Below are 23,631 nucleotides of genomic sequence, written 5' to 3' on the forward strand. Positions count from 1 at the left end.
TTTATAATTGAATCTGAATGACATGGTTGGACGAGTGACGGTGTCACTCAAACCAGAAAACTGTCATTGCAGTGTCAATAAGGTTGGCCCCTGCAGCTACTAGCACTAATTAGCTGATAACAGTCTCTGTTGGCTGGCATGCATGCCAGACTGTGTGTGTGTGTCTGTGCTGGTGTGCATGCTTTGAATGTGTATGCGGTCACAATGTGTGTGTGTTGTTTATATCACGTTTGCTTGCATGCATGTGTGTGTGTGTGTGTGTAAGTTAGAGAAAGGCCCCCGCCTTTTCCTGTTCTGACACCTCCATGCCTCCTCTCTTAGCGCTGTGATCCATCCATCTACTGCATGGAAAGCAATTAACAGAGACTTGACCTCTACAAGGATTTGGGGTGAGAAGACTGTGTGTGTGCTTGTGACTGTGTGGATGTGTGTGCACTTGTCTAACATTATCATCTGCTGTGCCTATACCACTCTATACTCACTAGAGGAGCGGCAAACTAAATATAACTGCATGGACGTGTGTGCAGCCTAATTAAGAAACAGTTGGAAACACTGAGAGAGAATGATACAGTTTGGTATGCTAGAGGAACCAATTACAACTATTCACAAGGTTGCCATCTTTATGCACCTGGTCCTGACATCTCACCTGACGCGCATGAACCTGTAAAATAGTCCCAGAGCACCCAAACCATATGTGCGGTGTTTAGGGTGCCATTTTTAAACACTAATTTAAGGTGGCAATAGCAGTTTGTGTAATTGTGAAGAGATATTCCAAACAGAATTCTACACCAACCGGTAATGAGGCTTTTCTGTTGAGTTGCTTATAAAGTAGGAACATGTGGATCAAAATTGGCTCCACTCTTAAGTCAGTGACAGGGATAAAGCCAAGACTCGAGCTTCACTCGGCACGCAGCAACCTCTAGAAGCTGCGCACCCGTTAGTACGCTGATATAAACTGTCCACCTGAGTGTGGACAGAAAACAGCTTTCATATATCTGTGATATCTAGGCCTGTTATTTAATTTAGGTAGGGTACTTAAAGTGGCTGTACTCACGATTCTTTGTAACATTTTTTTTTACCATAGCAAGGGATCAAATAACTATGTATAATGTGAAAGGGGTTGTTCGTACCCAGATAGCAAAATTATTCTGGCGAACACTTGGGCCACATATTTGTATTTTGGCTCAATGTATGTCCAGTTCCTCGGCCTAGGTCCAGCCCACATACAGCATGAGTGTCAGCTGCTACTTCTACATCTGGACCAATTCTGGCACACACACACAGAAAATCATCCTGGCCGTCAACCAGCACTGGGGGATAACAGCAGGAATTAGCCCAGATGTGGAAGTGAATGGGCCAGACTCGGGCCGCGGACAGCACCCAGGGCCAGGAGCTTTCACCGGAAAAAAAATTTGCAATGTGGGTAATGATGAATCTACAGAGAATTATCACCAGCGTCTGCGGTTCCGTTCAGCTTTATGGAGTGGTTTCGCATTTCTCAGCTCACTGATTCGGTTTTATGGACCGCAACTTTACTGATTTGGTTCAGAGCAGACAGATGTTTTCAGCTCTAAAAACCCACTGTACACTACCAAAGCAGCTCCAAACTACAGACAGGGAAAGTTCATTGTGTGGACGGAAACATTTACCTGCTCCTCTGTATCTCTGATGTTGTAAATAGGCAACTACTTTATCATATCAGTTTGAAATATGATAATACTGTACATCAGTGCTGCGTTCACAGGTCATCTCTGCTGCTCCCAAGTGGCCAAAAAAAATCTGTCATTCCATGTCTATTTCTTAAAGCTGGTGTTTTATTAACATTTGCTTCCTCATTATTTGGGCATCCCACAGACCCACACACAGACATATATCCCTTTTGTTTGCCAAGAAAGTCATACAGAGAAAGAAATGTAGAGTATATCATGCTTCATAGTGATGTTACTCATGCTTTTAGTCAGTTAGACCTCCGACAGGACTGACTCCCTGTTAGTTCTCTCATGAATAAATCTCCAATAACAGAAACCAAATAGACTTATTTATGATTTGAATGGGGTATGTAAAGCACTGTCAACATTTACAAATACAGAACACATGAAAATGGATTTGAATTGATTGAATTTTCTGCAGCAGTCTTATAAAACATCATTACTTCATAAAATTAGGAAAAGTCATTCAGTATTCAGGTGGTAAAACAATGTTAGACATTGTTTTTGAGCTATTAAAAAGAGTCTGGGTCCAGAACATAAAACAATTTAATTTTATTCCACCTGTATATTTATGTGACACCCTGAAATATAAATATCTGTATCTAAGCATTTCACATCCCATCTTCATCTCTGAACTTTAGTTTTATCACACAGTACACAGGGGCTCATTTTGCTGCCTTGGGGACCAACTGTTCTGTCTAGACACCATTATAAATCCCTGTTAGATGTTTGCTTGAATTTTTTTTCTAACCTCTCTTTTATATTATAAGAGGATAGCAAAAATGTTTTGAGATAAGTTTTAGAGAACTGTGGAATTCTTTTTTGTTTCTTTTTCTTTTTTTTCTGTAAATTATTAAACCATTTCCTTCCCCTCCATCATCACACCACCCACCTACACTGCTGCTGCCACGTCTCCTCTCTGCTCCTCTATACTGCCACCCACTCATCGCTATGCTTTTCCTTGCCAGGAGCCAGGAGAGGCGTTACTTGCTTTGTCCTCTGTGCAGGTCACTGGCTGTGCGCCAGACAGAGCCCATGCCAATAAAAGCCATGAGTAATGGGCTAAAACTTCTACATTCGCTGTGTTTCCCATTATTTCCCATGGTCAATAAATCTGAGGGAGGGCTTAATCAGAGGGAAAAGCTGGAACATACGGCCCATGTCCACTACAGTGTCCAACACAAAGATTCTTACAGTTTAATCAGAGATAAAAGTTGAGGTAGCAGCCAGCATTATGGCTTTCCTTGTGACCCACTTTGTCTTCTGACAGGTGGAGCCATTATTGTTTGGACAGATGAACACACTGCTGCTGTCTGTCATGAAACAATGGCTGCCTTTGGGCCTGTGGGAAGAGCTCGACTCTACATAAAGTCCTTTAGGAACCTAATACACAGATAATTGAATAGACGGTTCAAAATCCATGAATTACTCAGTGAAGAATCTAAATTTCACAGCACGTCCAGAGTTTTATACAATGATCCAACCAGATCTGGAAGCATCACCAAAATACTTTGCTATCTGTCTCCTTATCCCTTATGGGAACGTGTCACATTTGATGTTGACACCTTGCACCTGCATTTTAGCAACTATTTGACCAATTTTACAATCAAATGTGTCTTTGTCCAGAAGATGCAAAGTAACATTTGTTTTCATTTGGTTCAACATGCACTATCTTTTAGCTTTGTCTCTACTTACTTCTAAGGAAAATATCCTGGTCTTTATATGTGTCTTTATATAGAGTTTTCTTTAATTATACATGGTGCTAACTAAATTTGGACAAAATATGTAGTGAAGGCATTTCAGCTTTATGGCAGAATAGCTGGCAAGGACCAGAGTTAAGAGACAAAAGCAGAAATGGATAAAAAAAAAGGGCTATTTGCATACATTTAATACAACTGTCCAACAAACCTGCTGCAGGAGGGGTCACTCCTGTGGCTGAGATGGATTACTCTGACAGAAAGAAAGGAGTTTCTGCTCTCCTCTACATCCCTGGTGCTATCTGCACAAAGCCACCATATTTGGAGACACCACGGATCAATCTTAGTCAGGAGAGGCCTTTTGCTGCTGCTGCCACTCAGTATCAAACACAACTTCACCACAGAGACACAGATCATCTGCATGAAATGATCCATCACGGTAAACACAGAAGCGCTAATCTGGCTTTGTAAAACTTTCTGTTTAATCATGACTTCCTCGTGCTCAAGCTGAATGTTTTCATATCAGTGTGGGCACTGTGTTCCTCTTTGCTTACTGTCAATCACCTGACACCCACAGGAGAGAAACAAAGTATCTGCCAGCAGACAATCCATCAAAAACACGTCACCTTAGACATCTGTCACATTCACGTCTTTGTATTTAGGAAGCATTTGTTCGTTGGGACATCAGTTCATTTTCCACATCATAAAGTTTGGTGTGTTTTGAGTGAATTATGTCTGATTTCACTCATTATGCAACGTATGAGTGACTGGAGGAAATCTAAAGATAGAAATATATGAGCTATAAAGAACATACCAGTGTCATTTATAGCCCATTTATTTCTATGAAGGGCTTATTATTAGCCTAAAAGAAAAGACAAATTACTTTTATTACTTTTAATTCTGTGCTGTTCTATTCTCGGGGAACATGAGGTCTTACTGTACCGAATCTAAAAATGCTTCCAAAGTTCACAAAGCACGTACATTTTTGGAGGTTTCTGTCAAGGTTTTCAGCCTAGTTTCCATTCCTGTTAACAAATGAATGACCAGTCAGAGATGCACAGTATTCAGCTGCATATTTCTGGTCTTTACATGTGTAGGATCTCCAAGAATTTTATCTCACTAGCAGCTTTTACAAAGACAGCATGTCCAGAATCTATGTGAAAAATCGTGGGGGAAATGTTAAGCAGTAGTTTGATAAGATTTCACTCTTTCTATTGAACAGAAGAATTTTTTTTCTCTGATTGGATGTATGGCTGACAAGGAAATTGTTTTGTTATTTTAATCCAAACATCCTAAACGCTTATACATCCTGCTCTTTTTAATTGGAAGCAGTGTCACTCACGTTGACTTAACCAACAAAGTTATAGTATTACTCATTATTAACTGTACACACGCACAACGCACATTTAATCAAGTCTTATTATTGGAAATGCAATATACTGAGCTGACAAACACCACTGATAGATTCATCCTCTTGAGGCTTCCACTAAGCTTCTTACATTTCCTGTAGTCGGAGCAAAACAAACAAGCACCCACATGCACACACCCGGGAGCTTCCTCTCAGTTTAGTCTCTATATTCCCAGTTTTCATTCATCCATCATCCCTCAGCATTGAAACCTCACCTGGCCTGATTCTGTTAGTTACCAAATAAGTGCTACTGCAGCATTAAAAATCATCAGTGTCATGCGCTTTATTGAATTTACCTGATTAATTATTAATTTCCTTTTCATCAGCTTTCATCAGGCAAAGTATCAAGTAAAGTTTGGAAACAACTGCTGTGTTGAAGATGTGATAATAATTAATAATAGCTAAGCCGACCGACATGTAAAAATGTCAACTTATATTCTCAGGCGAATATGAGCACCACAAGCACATCAGCAACATTTACAGAAAAAAATTAGGTGTGCAAACAAACCAAGCCAGTTTCTGCAGCACAAATAACTTTTCTAGCTATCAGTCAATACAGAGTTACAAAGTTCCACCATAAGTTTGGGAACACAAACTTTCATTCCATCATTATTCTTTCTCTTATGTCTACACGGGGGATAATTATTCTCTAAGTTTTGGAAGTAGCCCACTTTTAACTCTCCCGTGCCACCCTGGGGAAGAATACCTCACAGACTGAAAACCCCTGCTCTACATTGTAAAATTTCATTAACAGTTTATTGAATGAACTGTTCATTTATTATTAACTCATTGGTCAGTTCAGGTCACTTCAAATTAAATTCTCTACTTAGAACTTTCAGAACTTATGATTATAAGTCAGGTCTTGAAACAAAGTGGTGAGGTGACTACACATGACCAGGTGAGAACTCACTTCACCAAATTTTTCTTGCGCTTTTCTTTCCAGTCAAAGTTAAAACAATAGAAGCTAAGCCTTTAAATACCAGCTTCTGGAGGCATGGGTGTCATACTTTCCAGCAGCAGGAGCCCAATCCAAATGTGACTTTGCTTATGTAACAAAAGCTGCAAACATCAGATGCTGCAGCACATTTGGGAACAGACTTGATATTAATATAGACTTGATATTAATAATAGTAAAATGAATATAACTGGAAATGAATAACTGGAACCTCTAAGTGAGTGTAATGTTAACATAACAAAAAATCAAAGGGAAAACTTATTCTCAACTTCTTTTTACAGTGCATTATATTTTGCATCCTAAGCAAACTTTATATAGAAGACAATAAAATGCTAAAATGTATAAAATGAGGACCCAAATGACTAATAAAGAAATAACCTCATGATGTGCAGCATCCTCTTACTGAATATTTATCTTCAATCTCAGTGGACAAAAGACAAACAAGAGAAGCAACGACGACAATTAAATATTTAAGAAGAAAGTCTCAACAACAGCAAACACAAGTTGATCCACCGAGTCTTTCCTCTGTCTCATGGGAAAGTTGTTGGTAATGATACCAGAGGACAATATTTGTTCAAACACATCACAAGAAAAATTCAGAAACTAAACAAAAAGATTCAAAACTGAAATCTGTCAGAGAACATGTGACAGGCAGAGAGAAAATGATTTATCACACCTTCTTGCTCTCGCCTCTAATCCTTGCTTTTGTCATGGGCTTGTAAAGATTTTTTCTTAACATGGTGAATAAAGATCATAAACACTGCCTTTGAGATTGCAATCTTTGCAAAACAAGTTTGTTAAATTGGATCGAGTATGAAAACTTGCTTCTGCTCCTTCCCATTAATCCATTTCATACAGTACAGTCTGAATTGGTTGGGAAATGAGATGTTCAGTATATTATCACAGACCTTAAATCATTTATTTTCTAACCAGAGTTTGGAATGCCACTTTCATCACTAACATTGCATTGATATACCAGTATACTGCATTAAAATATTGGTCCAGCACATATTAATAAATATCAATGAAATTACAGTGGTTTTCCAATTAGTGTCACTGCAAATTGCAATACAAACATTCTTATTAACTGTTTTGCTCTTGTTTTGCTTTTAAAGACTAGCTTGTTGCCAAGAAACTGTCATCACTGATAAACTGCCTCGATTATAGAGTCCAGAAAAAGCATCTCACATCAGTGTCAACACAGGAGTCTCTCTGGGGGCTGGCTTCAGTTCACTTTCAATACAAGCAATTCAGGAAGAGAGTCGACTCCATCATTTAAATATTGATCAACTTTTGTAATGAGGATGTCATATTCAATCTGTTAAGATGTAATTAAAAATCAATATCCTATCAACATTAAATGAACCACAGTCTCTATCTTATTCCAGATCGACTGAAAGAGCGTTAATTGACTCGAGTCTCAATTTTCATTGCAATCTTCTATGTATGGAACATCCTCACTGCTGTTAAGTGTGGTCGAAATCTCATACTGGCACATTTAGGAACAGATCACTGAGTCTGACAGAGAAGTGGGAGGGCTGCAGGGAAGAGATGTAAAGAAAGAAAAGCCTTGAAGAAGAGTGTTTGGCCTTGTCTACTGTATGAGCTCATCTGTGAGGAAACGGCTGAATGTAACAGGAGTTTGTGTGTTACACGGCAGGCAGGAATGTATGTGTGTGGAGATGAGAGATGAAAGGAGGCAGAGAGGAAATAGGAAAAAGAAGTGAGACACCAATCCAGGTGATAACATGTCTCTTTGCCCCAATGAAAGCAATAAAATTAGGTCAGGACACGACGCAGTCATGAAACATTCAACTTGGCGCTAGCCCCGTACAAACACACGACAGTGTTGTGTTTCTGGTGCTGCAGGAGCAGTGACTTCCTGGAGGCCCTTTATGGATGCCTCATAACTGCTTTTGCTGTGTTAGCTTGTTAATTAGCTCATACTTCTGCTTAGGATCGACGTAGAGCCTACGCTGTAGCCTACACTGTTGTTCAACCCAGCTGATAAATGTCAAAATGTGAAGGGGGGAATCCGATGCTAACAGGGAGATGCACATCAGGCCATGACGTAGACTACCTGCAGCAGTGATTCTGTACAGAGGTATAAACTGGCATTTAGAGGTGACGGTGGGAAGGTTTTGCTACCTTTGGACAGAACAGGTTTCCAGTCTTTGTGCTAAGCTAAGCTAACTGCATACTAATGTATTGATTTAAGTGTTACTTTGTTAATGGCAATATGTAACAACTGCATATGTGCTTCACAGTACATGTGTATTATTTTGCATCATGACAGGTGAAATCAGGGCCTTAAAGCAAATATGTCACACACGTGTTGTAATGTTTATGCCTTGTGGATCACTTATGCACAGCAGGCTCTGAGTGGTGCATCTGCTACAGGATGAGAAGCTATACAGGGGAAATTGAAAAGCAGCAATAGCTTTAAAGCAGTCACGGCTGCAGTTTCCATGGCCAAAACAAAATTCAATTGCAAAAATCAAGTAGATGATGATAACATGTGGTAGCAGCATTGTCTGGCACAAGGTAAGAAAAAAATACAAATAAAAAAAAAAGCAGTCTCCTCTCTAGATTGCTGTAACCTCCAGTCACCCTGGCTTGCCTGCATTCATCTGGGAGAGAAAAAAGAAAAGGCAATTGAAAAGAAATGTGATTATTAGATGAGGGCATGTGGAGAGAGAAAAAGGAGAGGAGGCAGAATGGAACATGAGAGCCATAGAGGAGGGGAGAAGAAGGAGAAGGGGGGGCGTCAGACATGGAAAAACTAATTTTTGTCTTTCAGGGGCATAAAGACGACAGCGAGTAAAGCGTACGGAGTGACATGGAGGGCGAAATGATTCACAGTTTTGCGGCAACGCTTCAGCAGAGAGTCAGACACTAACACAGTCTGTCTATCACCACAGGCTGCTGATGGACACACATTATTGGATCCATATACCGCCTCTTTGCTCAGTTGCAGTTCTTCACTGTAGACACATGGCCTTTGGTTAAGCAGGGGGACTGTTCAGAGATAAAGGCACACAAAGTGAGCTCAATATTAAATGATAACTAGAAAACTAAAGAGCTTGTGTGTGTTTTTATTTTTACGCTTGTGCATGTTATTCACATGTATCCTGACGGTTTATTATCTGAAATACAAAACTTGAAAATGAGCCTCTGCAGCACAGCTAACAAAATCATTGTTAAGCCTGATTGAACAGACAGTATTTTTTTTGTTTTGTTTTTAAGTGCTGCTGTGTTTAAAAAATTGGAACGCATTATTTGGCTTTTTTCTCCTATCATGTTACTTTTCACAAAGGGTCAAAGTTAATCCAAAAACATAAAACGGAATAAGTTTTATATCATAAAATTAATTTGAATCCATGTTTTTGTCTGCCTGTTGTTGTAAGTCCAATATTCACTCTCCTGTCCACTCTTGAGGCTGCTAAATGCTTAAATATGTTCCCAAGCTAGCCACTAACTGTCCATCTGCTGTTTGTTGTCAGGTGGGTAGCATACAGTGGGTTTATCAGAGCTTTGTAGCTGTTAAACAGCTGCCTGCTGCATCTGGAAACATCACTGCTGAGAGCTGTGAGACTGAACCAAAACATTAAAGTTGCAGATCGGAAAAAAACAAGACAAGGAGCTGAAAGATGAAAAAACGCTCTGAGAAACGTCTGAGTCAGGTGATCATTTTCTGTAGGTTTGGTACTACAAGTGAGGCACACTAAACACAGTCATTTGATCCACTGGTGATCCATCAAAATATTCACTAGTGCAGCTTTAAGCCAAATTAATAGACCACACGCTGGTGCTTTTGAACATTTAAGCCCACTACAAATTACATGTTTTTTTACATTCCAAGCATCCATTGATTTCCGTTCATATCCATATCATTCAGTTCAATTCAATACAACTTCATTCATCCGTACAGCAGAATTTTTTTGTGGCAGCTTGTCATCTAGGTCAACACATACACAAAAACAGATGTGAAACTTGCTCGATATGTGTGTATCAAAGGTTAAAAATACATTTACAAATTTGAACTGCATGCATATGAAAATGACCGGCAACCATGTAAATTATAAATAATTTTTTGATTTTTTCCAGACACACTGGTATGATCTTTTACCGTAAATAGATGCCTTTTTTTGACTGATATTTTTGGATAATTCTTTGACAAGTCAACCGTAAAAGATTGTCTATCGAGAAAAAGACTGTGGCAGCATGTGGTAAGTGGAGAAATGGAAAGACAAGAAGAAACAAAGCAATGACAGTAGGGACAGACAGAGCTGGGAGAAAGAGAAAGAGTGAAAGCAATAACAGAGAAAGGGACAGTATATGAGAATGAAGACAAACACTGTAAAGATAGAGCACCATCCTCTGGCCTCTCCAAGGCTCAGACTCCCTCTGACAGCACTAGAAAGACAGAGGATCAACCCTGATTCCAACCAGGCTTTGTCTCTTTACACCGTGAAAATATGGCCTAGAATCCCATTATCGCCAGCTACAGAGATGTGAGGGCTCCATCTTCATCTCTTATTCCACAGCACACAGGGTATGGCACCACCTGCACTGTATACCGAAACGCCAGCCTTAAAAAAACATGCCCTCGCCTGTTCTCATAGACTCAAGAGGCTCTTTAGTTGAAGGGCAAATAGAACAAGAGCAAAGAATGGATGTCATTCATTTCGAGCAGCAGCCAAATTTACAGTGTTCTGTAACTTTGGCATACCAATGAAAACCTTAAACTCCATTTTCTCAGGAGTAATGTGGCAGTGTTGGAATGGGATCACACGCATGCATGTTTATTCCCACGTGCACTTTATGTTGCTTTCTCACACACACACACACACACACACACACACACGACTCTGAAAATTGAGTCGGTGACAAGAGCTAGATTTGATTTTATCCCCTCTCTGCCTGCTCGGGCTCTCCTTAGGGCCGTCACACAAACAATCTCCCAGCAGCAAAAGTAGATATGAGATTAGTTTTGCAGGGTGTTGGCAAGTACCACATGTTTGCTCGCCCGGCCTGCCTCCCCTGCAACCTGTATCTCTCTCTATATGTATATGTGTGTGTGTGTGTGTGAGAAAGAGTGTGAGAAAAAAAGGAGGGAATTATCACACATGAGAATTTATAGATCAGTGCTCCCGCCCAGATGTACAGGCGCAGTGGCACAGAAGGTTGCATCCTGCATGAGTCAAAGGCAACCTCTAACATATTCATCATCACATCTTTCCTACACACACACACATACAGTATTTATGGACATACACACACACACACTCACAAACACATCACCTCAATCCCTGATAATCATCTCTCTTTGTAGCTGCCAAGGGCACAAATGTCTGTTCTTGCTTTCTCTGCAGGGGCTGATCCATGAAGGAGTCAAGGTGGAGTCAAAACGGAGTCAAATGTTTCCTTTGATATGACACGCACACACACACACACACACACACACTTTCTCTCTCTGTGCAGGAAGGCACAGGTTTTACATGAACCACAGGAGTGATGACAGCAACACACTGTTAGTGTGACTAGAATCTGCAGGCCCGACAAATAAAAATAGGTTTGTTAATTGAATGTATGAAAGAGGTAAACAGAGGGAGAGAGAGAGGAAGACTGAGAAAGAGAGAGAGAGGTTGATTAATGGAAAGTGAGAGGGGCAAGCTGATTAAGAAGAGAGAAAGAAGAAAGAATACATGGCATAAAAGCTTCCTCGAGAGGAGCGCTATCAAGCAAGGCTCTGACTCTGATCACTCATGTGTTTGCATCTAAAGTAGGCCCAAAATGCTTGGAGGGCAATGGCAATGTTTCACGGCAGCACTGAGCATTTACATATTTATCCAGCGACAATTTTCTGCCCACAAATGCACGTTTTCTTTTCTTTTTTTTCTTTCTTTACCCACATTTGCTTTATTTATTGATTGATTCGAGCGCAGTAAGCGTAAAAAAAAAAATGCATAAAAATGAGCTGAGGCCTGAGTTTTCTCTTTCGGAAGGGCATTTGCATTCCAACCCCCCCCCCCCCCCCCTTTTCTGCCGCCCCACCCTCTCCGTCCCACTGTACTGTGCAAATAACCCCTCCCTATGTCTCAGCAAATCCTGCACACACACATAAAGACACTGTGAGACGCTCAAGGCTAAAAATCCAATATTCACATAAATACTTCTAAGCACACATACACCTTAAAATTCCCAACACATACATCTTTCACACATATTCCTGGGCAGTGTTGGGAGAAGGAGGTGGAAAAAAGGAGGAGGAGGCTCCATCTGTGCAGGGAAGTTGGGTGCCTGGCAGCCTCCTCGGGCCGTTCAGCCATCCATCCGCCCCATCCATCCCTCCCTGCTGCAACCCGACCAACTCCCCACCTCTGCTCCCCCCATTTTCTCCCCCCTACTCTTCTCTCTCTTTCCCTCGAACCACAACCATTTCCATCCTTTCATGTGAGAAGCGGAAGTGTGGCTGGCATCCACTGCTGTTTTTGATACAGTGGCCGCATGATGCCTGACTGCCTACTTGGCTGCCCCACACACACATACACGTATACACACGTACATAGACACACATACACACATGGGCAGCTTGTACTGGCTCCATGTGCTACCACCTATTGAGCGGAAAGCTCTTTTGTGAGGAGGAAAACGTTGGCTGCTTTAAGGGTCTTATGTCAAACACAGGAAGACTTTTATGCAAAATAGTTGAAGAAATATATGATCAATCCAATAATATATGCTGCATATAAACACATGCTGAAAATACGCTGTACAGTACACTGTATATATATGTCCTGAAAATCGCATTCATATACAATGAATCTGCATTGCCACAGTACTGTCCAGATGTTGTTTATTGTTTTTAACTGTTACATTTTTAAGCAGTGATAGGAAAACTAATAAGCACATTTCTATGCTTATTCATGTGCATACTGTCAACAGTTTCCTGTGCTGATGGCCTCATTAACCAATCCTCCTTACATTTTGGGATAAAGAAAAAGTTACAGCAAAAAGAAAACAAGGCTCAGTATCTGACACACTAAACTTGCTAATCTTAAATTGGAGTCTCTGCTGTGACACATATACAAAAGAAATGTGGCCCTGTATCTTAACATGGTTGTGTTTTAACCTAATTACTTCAAAAGGTGTATTTCACATAGATAACCACTTTGCAAAAGCACAGTGTCATCCACTTTAAAGTGTTCACACTGAAAGTATATTATATTCAAAGCTGCTATATGTAAGTTTGTGTTATTGCCACATAGCCAACATTAGCATTAACAGCTGTTTACTTACCAATCTAGAAGACACGCTGCAAGTTCACCATCAAACTGAAGAGCTGTCTGCAGCGGTGGAAAGCAACACCAGTGTTAACTCTTGTTTTGCTTCTGGTTCTACTTCTTCTTCTACTGAAGTTAGCATGCTAACCAGCTATCCCTGTCCCATCTCATTATACCACATTGTGATAATGAGTTTCTGTAGCATTCAGTCTGACTTCAGTGCTTGTCTCGTAAACACAATGATAAACAGCAAAGTAAACAGCTGTTAATGCTAATATTGGCTATGTAGCTGACAAAAACTTAGATATAGCACCTTTAAGCAATTCCAAGCATTTTGTTAGGGTTTGGAAATTCTTTACGTTCGATTAAATATAGAAAAAGTTTTGGCCAAACAGTTAAGTCACACACTGTGAAATATCTGAATTAAAAAAAAACTGTGAAGTGCCAAGAGTAAAAGATGGATGTATTGATTTTTCTGATGTTTAACCAAGAACAATCTTTCTCCAACCAAATTTTTTTAGAGGCATAAATCTCATAATAATAATGTGTGATACAGGACACGAAACCTGTGGGTCTCCAGTGCCAAAGTGTAGCTTTTTACCTCCAACCATCTGTTCCAACTATGGAGGCCCAAGTAAGTAAATGAATAAGAAAAATATGTCATAACTTCAATGTGACTATATTTCTCGAAGAAAAAACCTTCTTAGTTTCCTTGGACGGCCATTGAAGAGCAGTAACCGACTGTGTTATTTATAATTCATGCCACAAGCTTGCCTCAGAGCCTGTCAAGTTATTTCTCTCGGGGACTGACGAGGGTCCATAATCAAAGTAACTAACCTGTGATTTACTGAGCCCTGGGGTAAACATCTGCTGCCTGTCATCTGGACTGCTTACAAGACACGACTATTTACATGCATAAAATGGTGGAGGGCCTCTAAAAAAGGGGGAAAAAAGTGCAAGGATTTGTGAGTCCTCAGCAGTTCTTGCTTCTACCCTGCCAACCCTATCACCACACCCTTCTGTGCCTGGAGGAGAAGTAAGAGGAAGAGAGAGAGGAGAGATGTGGGTTTCACTGCCTGGTCCCTGATTCATCTTTGGGTTTATTGCCCACACCCTCCCCCTTCCTGTTCCCTCCTTCGCATCATGCCTCTCAATCACCTGACAAGGCAAAGGGAAGATAGAGAATAGAGACAGGCTGTCGAGTGCCAGAAGAGGAGGGGAGAGAGAGTAGCGAAACTGAAAAAAGGGGGAGTGGGAGAGATGAAAAGTGTGAGGTTGAGGAGCCAGAAAAAGAAAGAAAAAAAGGAGGTAAAAACAAAATAAAATTGCTCCCTCAATATGTGGGAGAAATTGGCACTATTCAAACATTACAGTTGCTAAGGGGCTGTATGAAAATCGTTAGGGATGAAAGGTCAGCAAAGTGAGATGATATTGTAAATTTCATTTTTGCTACTGGGTAGATCTTTCTCATACCACATATTTATATTTTATTTACTCCCCTTGTGAGATTTATTACATAAAAGAGACTGAGTAGGTGTCATACATCAAAAAGATGTATACAGGTGCATTTGGCCATGGGTAAGGGACAACAATCATGTCTTTGTATCAGACGTCACTGTGTACCGCTGCCTGGAATCTATCCCTCCTGCCCTCTAAAATGAAGAGTTGTTACTTCCTTTCTCTGTATTGTCGTGTTTTCTTCCACTCTGCCTACATTTAAGTACCAGTAAGAGACAGTATTTCACTGATAGCTGGTTTATACTATATGACTGAATTATACTGTGGATTGTGGGCTGCATAATAGTGTTACTCAACATGTATTTATAAATGTTTTATTCTTTTCTTTTTTTCAAGGGTGGGTTAAAGGTATATGTAAGTTTTTGCTATCGCTACATAGCCAATGTTAGCATTAACAGCTGTTTATTTATCAGTCTAGAAGAAACATTGCAAGTTTCTATCATGTCTTTTCTTCCACAGAAGTTAGCATGCTAAACAGCTAGCCCTGGCTCCTCCTGTAGTAAAATACTATTTTCCAGTAGTGAGTAGCAGCCAGTCTGCCCTCAGTCCAACGTAAGAGGATGAAGAAGTTATGCTGCCCTGAGGATATATTCTAAACTCTTGTGTTGTAAATGCAACAGTTACATTAATAGTAAATACCTGTTAATGCTAATGTATGTTATGTAGTGATGTAGGCCTTGCTTTTTTATAAAGTGAAAAATAAAGTACAACTCCCCCCTCCCCACTGCTACTTCCTCTCTTTTTTCTCCTCTTCCTCTCTGCAGATGCATCACACCTCCACTATCCAAACCCTGCATTCTGTTCATACTCCCCTTATGTCCCCTCACTCATGGAGCTAATAGTGACAGATAGAATGAAGGAGGGCTGCCATGAGGTAATCGATAATAGGCAACTCCTGCAATATTACCATCACGACTGCCAAGCTCATGGCTGATGGAACGTTGGGGGGAGGGTTTGGGGGAAACCAATTTTGATGAAGTCCCTTTCAAAGCTCAGGCGCTAGGTTGAAAGCTTTTGATAGCTCTCTCTCTCCTCATTGATTCTCTCTTGATTTCTGGTCTCTCTCTTCCTCTCGCTCTCTCTTTTCGTTTATCTTTCCGTTTAACTCTCTTGCACTTTTCAATTGTGTTTCCCACCAAGCTCGATCTTTATTTATGTCGCTGTCTTCCCCTCTCTCTTAATCTTTTCGACCATTCGCGGTGTAATCAATCTCAGTGTCTACTATTGATGTGTACAACAAACACCTATCAGTTTGTGGGCAGATGAGTAATGCAACACATTTAGATGAAGTGTGTAGCCTAATAACCCAACCGAAGCCCCGGCAGCATGACATAATCCACACTGCCATGGGCAAAGTGACTCCCACATTTAGATAGATTAAAGCTAATCAATTAGTACACACAATCTTCAAAATATAAATTAAATTAATCCCAATAAAATGAGCTCAAATCATTAGCTTTCTCCCCTCTAGGCAAAATCCAATAATTATAATTGTCAATTTGCAAATTCAAAGGCCAAGAAGTATTTAAATCATGCAGGAAAACACTTGACAGAAAGAGCCAATTAATTAAACTATTTCAACAACTTGTTTGCCACAGTTTAGTTTGTATGTGGTGTTTGAATATAAGCTTAGACCAGCCTGTGGAGGCATAGCCACATGCACAGGCAACTCTTTCTCTTAAAAATTCTGTTCAAATATTACATACATGGTTTTGTCAAATGCATTTTAAATGGACCGTAAATGCTGTCTGTTTCCAATCCAGGACGTGTAAACTGAACAGTGGTCATAAAGAGGAGGTCAGGGTGGATAGTGACAAAGATATACTGAAAAGTCAACATATCTCATCTCATGCTTTAAATAAGTGTTAACTTTTCCAGTATTTAACTAACAGCATAGTCTTTGCTTGACCTTGAACCTGCAGTAACTGGTTATTTCACCAGTTGGAGGCAGCAGTGAAGACAACCCTGACATATTTTAAATTGACATTGCAAACTTGTTAGCATAAAGTGGCCTGAAAAGTGGTCTGAACTGAAAACAGTAAAACGAGTGATTGTTCAGTATGAGCATGTTGTAACTTCCATCATCATTATGCTGATGTAAAAATGTGATGCAGGCTTCATTTTACATTTCTTTCAACAACTTACTCGCTGCTGCAATTTAATAAAAACAAGGCTGCCCTAGGATATGCAACATTACTTAGCAGAGTCATAAAATCTCTGTTTTCCCTCTCTCAGTTACAGGGTTCATCCAAAACACAAAATCCATAGACTTCTGATGTGTTGTGTTGTGTTATGTTGGAGGCACAAACCTTAGAGACTGATATTTCAAAACCTGGGCACATGAAACTAAAACTATCTGGCTGGATCCCACTTGAAGTGAGAAAATATGTTTTTTGAGTACTTCTGAGTCATGACTGTTACAAGTAGCTGAGACAGAATGAGAGAAGTGATAATAAAACAGTAAAGAAAAAAAACACACATAATGAATAAGATAAAGGTGTTTTTTCATCTATTCCTGCTCTCATCTCTGTCAGTCTACCTCATCCTTCTTTTCTTGGCCCATCCCTAGATGCCTACTGGGAGCCGCGACCTGCTCCTTTATCAACACAGAGCCAGGTGCACTCTGGGAGCTTCCTGTTTGCCCTTTATCAGCACTGGCTACAGAGATGTCAGTGTGGTTTAATGCGGTGCTGCGGTGGTGTGTATTCGCTGGACACATGGGGTAGATCATATTTTTTGGGTGCTTGATTGAGCAGGAGCAGATTACGTGCTCGTGCATGGCGGATGTGCCTGCATAAACACGAATATATGAATATGTGTGTATTTGTGCCCTGGCAAGTGTGTATGTGAGCAGAAGGATCAGATCCCAAGCCTCTCCCAGGGGGACTCAGGGGGCCTGTCACTTCAAAGGGCCGTCGGGGCCCTGCCAATGCCAGCCTGCCCGCCAAGGGGGGAAATCCTGTTTATGTGGCGGGGTCTCGCTTGGCAGGACCAGTGGCTAACACCACAGCCTGGCACTTGCACAGACTGCCACCACCCATGCAGGTTTAAATCCTGAACCACACTGCGATGCCACAATCCAGCCTCTTCCCTCTTCCCAGGCAAATATATCTGAATTAGAGAGGATAATATTTCAGGAGGGACTCTGTGCTTTGATTTGAGACCTGAACCTCGTAAACAAAGGAACAAATGGTGGAGAGGGTTTCTTTTAGCACGTTCAACAATTTTTTATGTCTGATACAATGACACAATGACTGTTAGGCATGGTATTTTGCATGGTGACCTCGTGCTGTATCATGCTGTGCTCACAAAATGAGAAGCCCACTTTAACACCCTGAGTGTAATCAACAAAAGAGAAGAAAGCGGGGGAAAAAGTCCTAAGCCTTCAAAGTGGCTGACTGGGGAGACAGCGAAGGAAACAGCTTTGCCTTTTAAATGCTTTGAAACGCTTTTATCTCATCAAGCTCGACTGATCACAAAGAAAATTGATCTGTACTAGGGGAGAGGTTCTTCAATACACTTTGTACTCCTTCGTGATTTGCCTGACAGGTTCCTGCTAAGAAATGTAGTTTGAAGAGGACTTTGATGAGGCTGGGGAATGATGTTGATGTGACGTTAATGTGTCACACTGTTTTGACTTGTAATGATTGAATAGCTTCTGGCAATTTAGTTTCAGGATGCTCTCTAGTCAAATACCACTCTGAGCAAATACAACAAATGTTACATTTACACTGGCTTCGACAATTCAATGATTTTTGCTGAGAAATGTGACATGAGGAGTGAAAAACACAAGCCTCCTCCATTAGGCAAGAGAGTGTGTTTTTCATTTTGGTTGCTGACAAACACATGCAGCTTTTGGCACCTTAACTAAAAATAGCATTTGTTGGAATTACAGTAATATTTAAAAAGTAGCATACAAAGATGCAATGAAGCCCCCCTGTGGTGTATATTAATAGTATGACCCAGTAATGTCACGTAGGGCCTTGGAGCTGGAGGTGTGGTGGGGAGAGAGCAGCAAGGAAGCAAAACCAGCTGTAAGCTTAAAATAAAATAAAATAAAATGAAATGAAAATAAAGATAAAAATTTCCATCCTCCCACTTTAATGCACCAGCACAGTCAAACATGCTCTGTCATTCAGCCAGATAGTCAGTCATTGAGAAGACAGACAGTGAACCCACTAAGTTAATATACCTTTGAATATCAGATGGCTTCTGGATTATTACAATTTTACTGCCAGAAGGGTCAATTGGGAATTATTCTAAATCCTGTCTCTGATTTTCCACCTGTCCCCTCACCATCATAAATATGCAAAGTGCACAAGGACACTCTCAAGGCAAAAACCATAAAAATGAAGCCTTTTCTGTTTCCTTGTCCTCTCCTGCCCCATCCTCCTCAGTGTCCTGCACCTCAGCTCCTGCATTATCTGAGGGACACTGACATCAGCCTTACGGGGCTTACTTTTTGGCAGGCTTTTGTTAAACTGGGCCACTAAGAGGCCAGCAGGATTTTAGGCCCAGGTTTGATTTGCAACGCCCAAGACTATTGTGTCTCTGCCAGGACACGTCAGTATATTTAGGTAGAAGAGTACTCTCTCTGACTGCTGGGGTGATGAATTTAAGTTACACTGGAAGGTGAGGGGTAGTTACTGGCTTATGTGAAAAGGAACGTCCCCAATTCTTCTATGGTCAGTGTTTTGCCAGTTTTGAATATTACTTGTAATCAAAGTATCAATCATAATAATAACTGTTATTATGTTTAGTTGTTGCTGTGCAGGATCTCTACCCCAGCTCAGTCTCTCAACCCCAGTCTCACAATTCTGAAACTGAGACTAAACTGTCATGACCCGTCCCTGTGGCTTTAAGTTCCTGTTTTATTTTGATAATTATCCTCCCTGGTGTGTGTTCTGTGCTTTTATTTCTTATTTTGGTAATCATCTTCCCTTGTGTCTCTTCCTGTTTTATTTTGTGATTACCTCCCCGGTGTGTCTCTGGTGTCTCTACTTCCTGTCTTTGTTCTTTTCCGGCTTGTTTTCAGTCTCACACAGGTTTCATTAGTTAATTAGTCCCTGTGTTTATATAGTCTTGTCTTTGCCCTCTCCAGTTGCCAGAGTATTATGTTAAGTTAGGGTGTGTTTCTTGTGTACTCGTATATCCCCTGTGTTTTCCTGGTTTCCCCTGTGTTTTTTTAAAATTCTTTTATTTTTATTATTATTTTTTTTTACTTTCACCCGAGGAAGCTTTTTGTTCTGTTTTGATTTGCAATAAATTTCTGCATTCAGGTCCTTGCTCCTGTGTCCTTTAGCCCAATCATTACATGAAACAAACATCCACAGTCTCATATCGCAACACAGGAAGATGGAACTGCAAGCTGTTGCACAGGTGTTATTTGTAGCTCATGATTCAATATTTGAAACATCACTCCTGTGCTACCAGCTAACCATAATCAACAAATCCAAATACAGCCATTTGGCTGAGATGGGGAGAGAATTTCTCCTGGTTTGCAGCAAGTCTTAAGTGTATCAGATGCTGAGTCAGAAAAGTAAAACACTCCAAAAAGAACCAAAACTGATGTCTTGGAGGAGGTGTGGATGTGCTCAGTGCAAAGTCATGTGAAGCCCTCACAGGGTTGAATGGGCTCATCCTGATCCTTCTAAGCGTGCATATTTACAGTGTAAAGCGTTTTTGAAATAGAGCTTACAAGTGGAATAGACAATAAAGCCCTTTTTAAAACCCAAAAAGTCGCCCTTTGTTGTAACGTCCTGAGTTGAACTCGACACTCGTTTACTGCCTTTATTCTCTCCTCCTCAGTACTCAGTATTTTCCTTTAATCCACTCTCTTTTGTTCCCTCCCTTTGCTTTCCCTTTCTTTCCTTTCCAAATTTAACACATGCGTCTATCATCATCTCAGATCCTCTACTTTCCCCTTATGTCATTCTCCTCTCTATAGTCCTCTTCCATTCACTGATGTGGATGAATGGATAAATAGAGAAAGAGTAGACAGGGAGAACAGGTCTGAGGTTCTTACGTTAGAAGGAAAGAACCACAGCAGTAATTGGCCTTTGTACACATTTCCCCTCCATTTAAATCACATCAAAATTGCTGCCTGTGACAGCAACTGATGTTTTGGACAGTAATTCTGACACAGATTTTAACTGCATGACCGGGCAAAATTGTCCAAGAGTTGTTTGGGGCCAGAAGCCTTAACCGTAAAATACAGCACTTTATAGCTCTGCTGCTGCTGATGGCGCCTGTTAAGCAGTAGGAGAGAAAATGACAAACACCACAGGAAAAGGAAACAGAAAGAAAGAGAGAACTTAGAAGTGGAACGACAAAAGCTTGCTTGAGAGAGGAGGAAAAAGGGAATCTACAAGATACATGAGGGATAAGATGGGGGAGATACAGGAAAAAAAAAGAGTGACAGCAAAGGTAAGGTCAATAAAATGAGTAAAAAGAAAGTGACAAATATAATAAGACAAAGTATAGATTCCTGCAGCTATCAATATCTAAGATATCACCTGTGGCAAAATAGTCTCCATGTTATTTACTTTCACATTTACCAAGCACCTATAAACTACAGCATTTATTTCACAAAGTCTTACTCCCATGCCAAACTATCTCGGGTGCTATAAGGGAATTTGTTTTTCATCGTAACCCTGTTTTTTCAAACCTCACTCCCACTGAGTTCAGGCAAGGCCTATTAGCAGCCTGTTGTCTAAGAGAGCAGTGACTTAGTGCGCCTTGGGCTTTGGAAATACCCCTGTATATTCCACCTACATTCTCCCAAGGGAGCCACTTATGTGTTTTTACTTAATACAGTGAGGCATGTTGCCTGTGACTGTATGTTTACGTGTGTGCTTCTTGAAGAGAACAAAGACTGTATGTATACTGGAGTAGGGATTGTGTAGGTGTGTATGTTGAGGGAACGTGTTTGTGTCGAGGGGGTTGTAAGATGTCTGTGTGTCTAGCTTCCTGCAAGCGCCTCCATTTCCTCTGCAGCATGTATAAAGCTCGGGAGTAGGTCGATCTGCCTACCTCACAGTATGGCTGTATGCCCGGTCACTGTCAGTCAAGGTAACCTGATACACGTGTGTGTGCGTGTGTTTCGAGAGTTAAAGACCAGCTAAGCGTTCACAAGGGGCCGCCTGGCACGAACACAGCCAGGAAACACAAGGTCTCCTGCGATAGCTGTAAGGGCTCTTCACAGCCTGAGTTTCTACTTTAGATCAGCTTTACTTTTGTGCTGTTTTTTTAATGATGCAACCATTAAAAGCTTTTGGCTCACATTTTAGTAATATCACATAGAGAGCGGCGTTAGGAAGCACTTTGCAGTTACATTTAGATATATTCTCTTTCACCTCATTGTTAAACCAAGCCTAACTGCTTTGAAGTGAGCACTAACATAAATATTGCACAGTAAAAGTAAGACTGGTGAAAAAATAACTAAATAGACATACAAGTAGGTATATTTGGGTCCAAACACACAATGCAACTCAAAGCTGAAGACACACCGAGTTGGAGCGATCAAGTCTTAAAAACTAAAATCATTAAAATGGGTTCTCCTAGATATAAAATACAACATTTGTTGTTTTTTCCTGACACGTAAAAACACACAGTAGCCATGAGACATTTAATGGTGTTATTAAATGATACATTTGTTCCACACAAAATATGCACTTCAAGGGTGCTATATTCATGTTTTTGCTATCGCTACAGAGCTAACTTGAGCATTAACAGCTGTTTACTTACTAAGAGCTTCAGCGATTGTTGTGTTTACAAAACAAGAGGTTAGCATACGCCTTTTGGGCGGTGTTACTTCTTCATCCTACCATGTTGGACTGAGGGCAGACTGGATGCTATAGTGACTCAATATTGCAAAGTGTTATTACGAGATGGGCTGGATGGCATGCCTACATGCTTCAGCAGAAGAAAAGAAGTGACGGAAATAGAAGCAAAACAGATTTAGCTAACACTGGTGTTGCTCTTGGCGAGTAAAGGAATGAAGTTTGATGGTGAACTCATAACATTTCTTCTAGACTGACAAACAAACAGCTAATGTTAGCTATGTAGCAATAACAAACACTTACATATAGCCTCTTTAAGGTTTTGACTGGCACTCTTTTCATATTATTGTGCCCTCTCCTAGCAGTAATGGCATCCAACTTCCCCTACACTGGTAAGTAGACAGCTGTTAGTGTTAACACTGGGGACGTGGTGATATCAAAAATTTAGATATAGCACCTTAAGCTAGCAAATTATACATAGTCTGCTATGCAAAGGAGCAGGAAGAAAAAAAACTCTTTTGTTACATGTCCCTTTTGCTAAGGCCCAATGCCTATGTTCTGTACAGACAGTAAAAGGCGTGCACATACATTAAATACATGCTAGCACTTACAATGTGCATACACTATTAGACTAATTCTTTAACCGCTTTACCCTGGAGCCACCGATGCATTTTTGGCAGCACTGGTGGTCCCTTCCCACTTTTCCTCTTTAGAACATCCAGGACTATTCAATAAAGAAGCTTCAGGGAGCTCAGAGGAGCAGTAGAGAAAAAGAGAGTGAGCATTCAATTCTGCCTGAATTATCCCAGGGTTTGTGTGCTTACCCTGATAAAAGAACAGAGAAGAAATCTATGGCTTATTTAAAGGCTGCTGCATCATGCTCAAATCTGTCTTTCACCAAACAGGACCTAAATTTTGCATGCCCATGAGGGAACAACTGCTGTGCTTTACAGAGAAGCATGGTACATTGTTAAGTGTGACGCTGTGTGTTGGGTTGTCTTGTCGAATTGTGAGGTCTATATGCTTGTACCAGACCAGATACTGACTGAAGTGTAGCAGGGGGTTGGTGGAGTGCGTGTCCTCCTGCAAAGGTCACAGCTTTCCAGTGAGAGCACTCATTACTCCCATTTAGTCAATTAAGTGTCAGTTTAAGTTTTTCTGAGTACAAACAATGTCAAACAACAGATTTCTGGAGTTTTAATGGAATTAAGGGATATTCTACTCTTGTGGTGGGGAAGAGATTACACATGCAGTGGGAATGACCCGTGGAGGAATCC

General features: G+C 40.6%; 1 protein-coding gene across 3 annotated transcripts in view; it reads right to left on the reverse strand.

Annotated features, from left to right (window-relative positions):
* Nucleotides 1–23,631, reverse strand: part of tafa5a (TAFA chemokine like family member 5a) — a 201,642-nt gene that overhangs the window by 89,157 nt on the left and 88,854 nt on the right. The window lies entirely within an intron of this gene.

This window comes from Lates calcarifer, linkage group LG18, assembly GCF_001640805.2.
Source record: "Lates calcarifer isolate ASB-BC8 linkage group LG18, TLL_Latcal_v3, whole genome shotgun sequence".
Lineage (NCBI taxonomy): Eukaryota > Metazoa > Chordata > Actinopteri > Centropomidae > Lates > Lates calcarifer.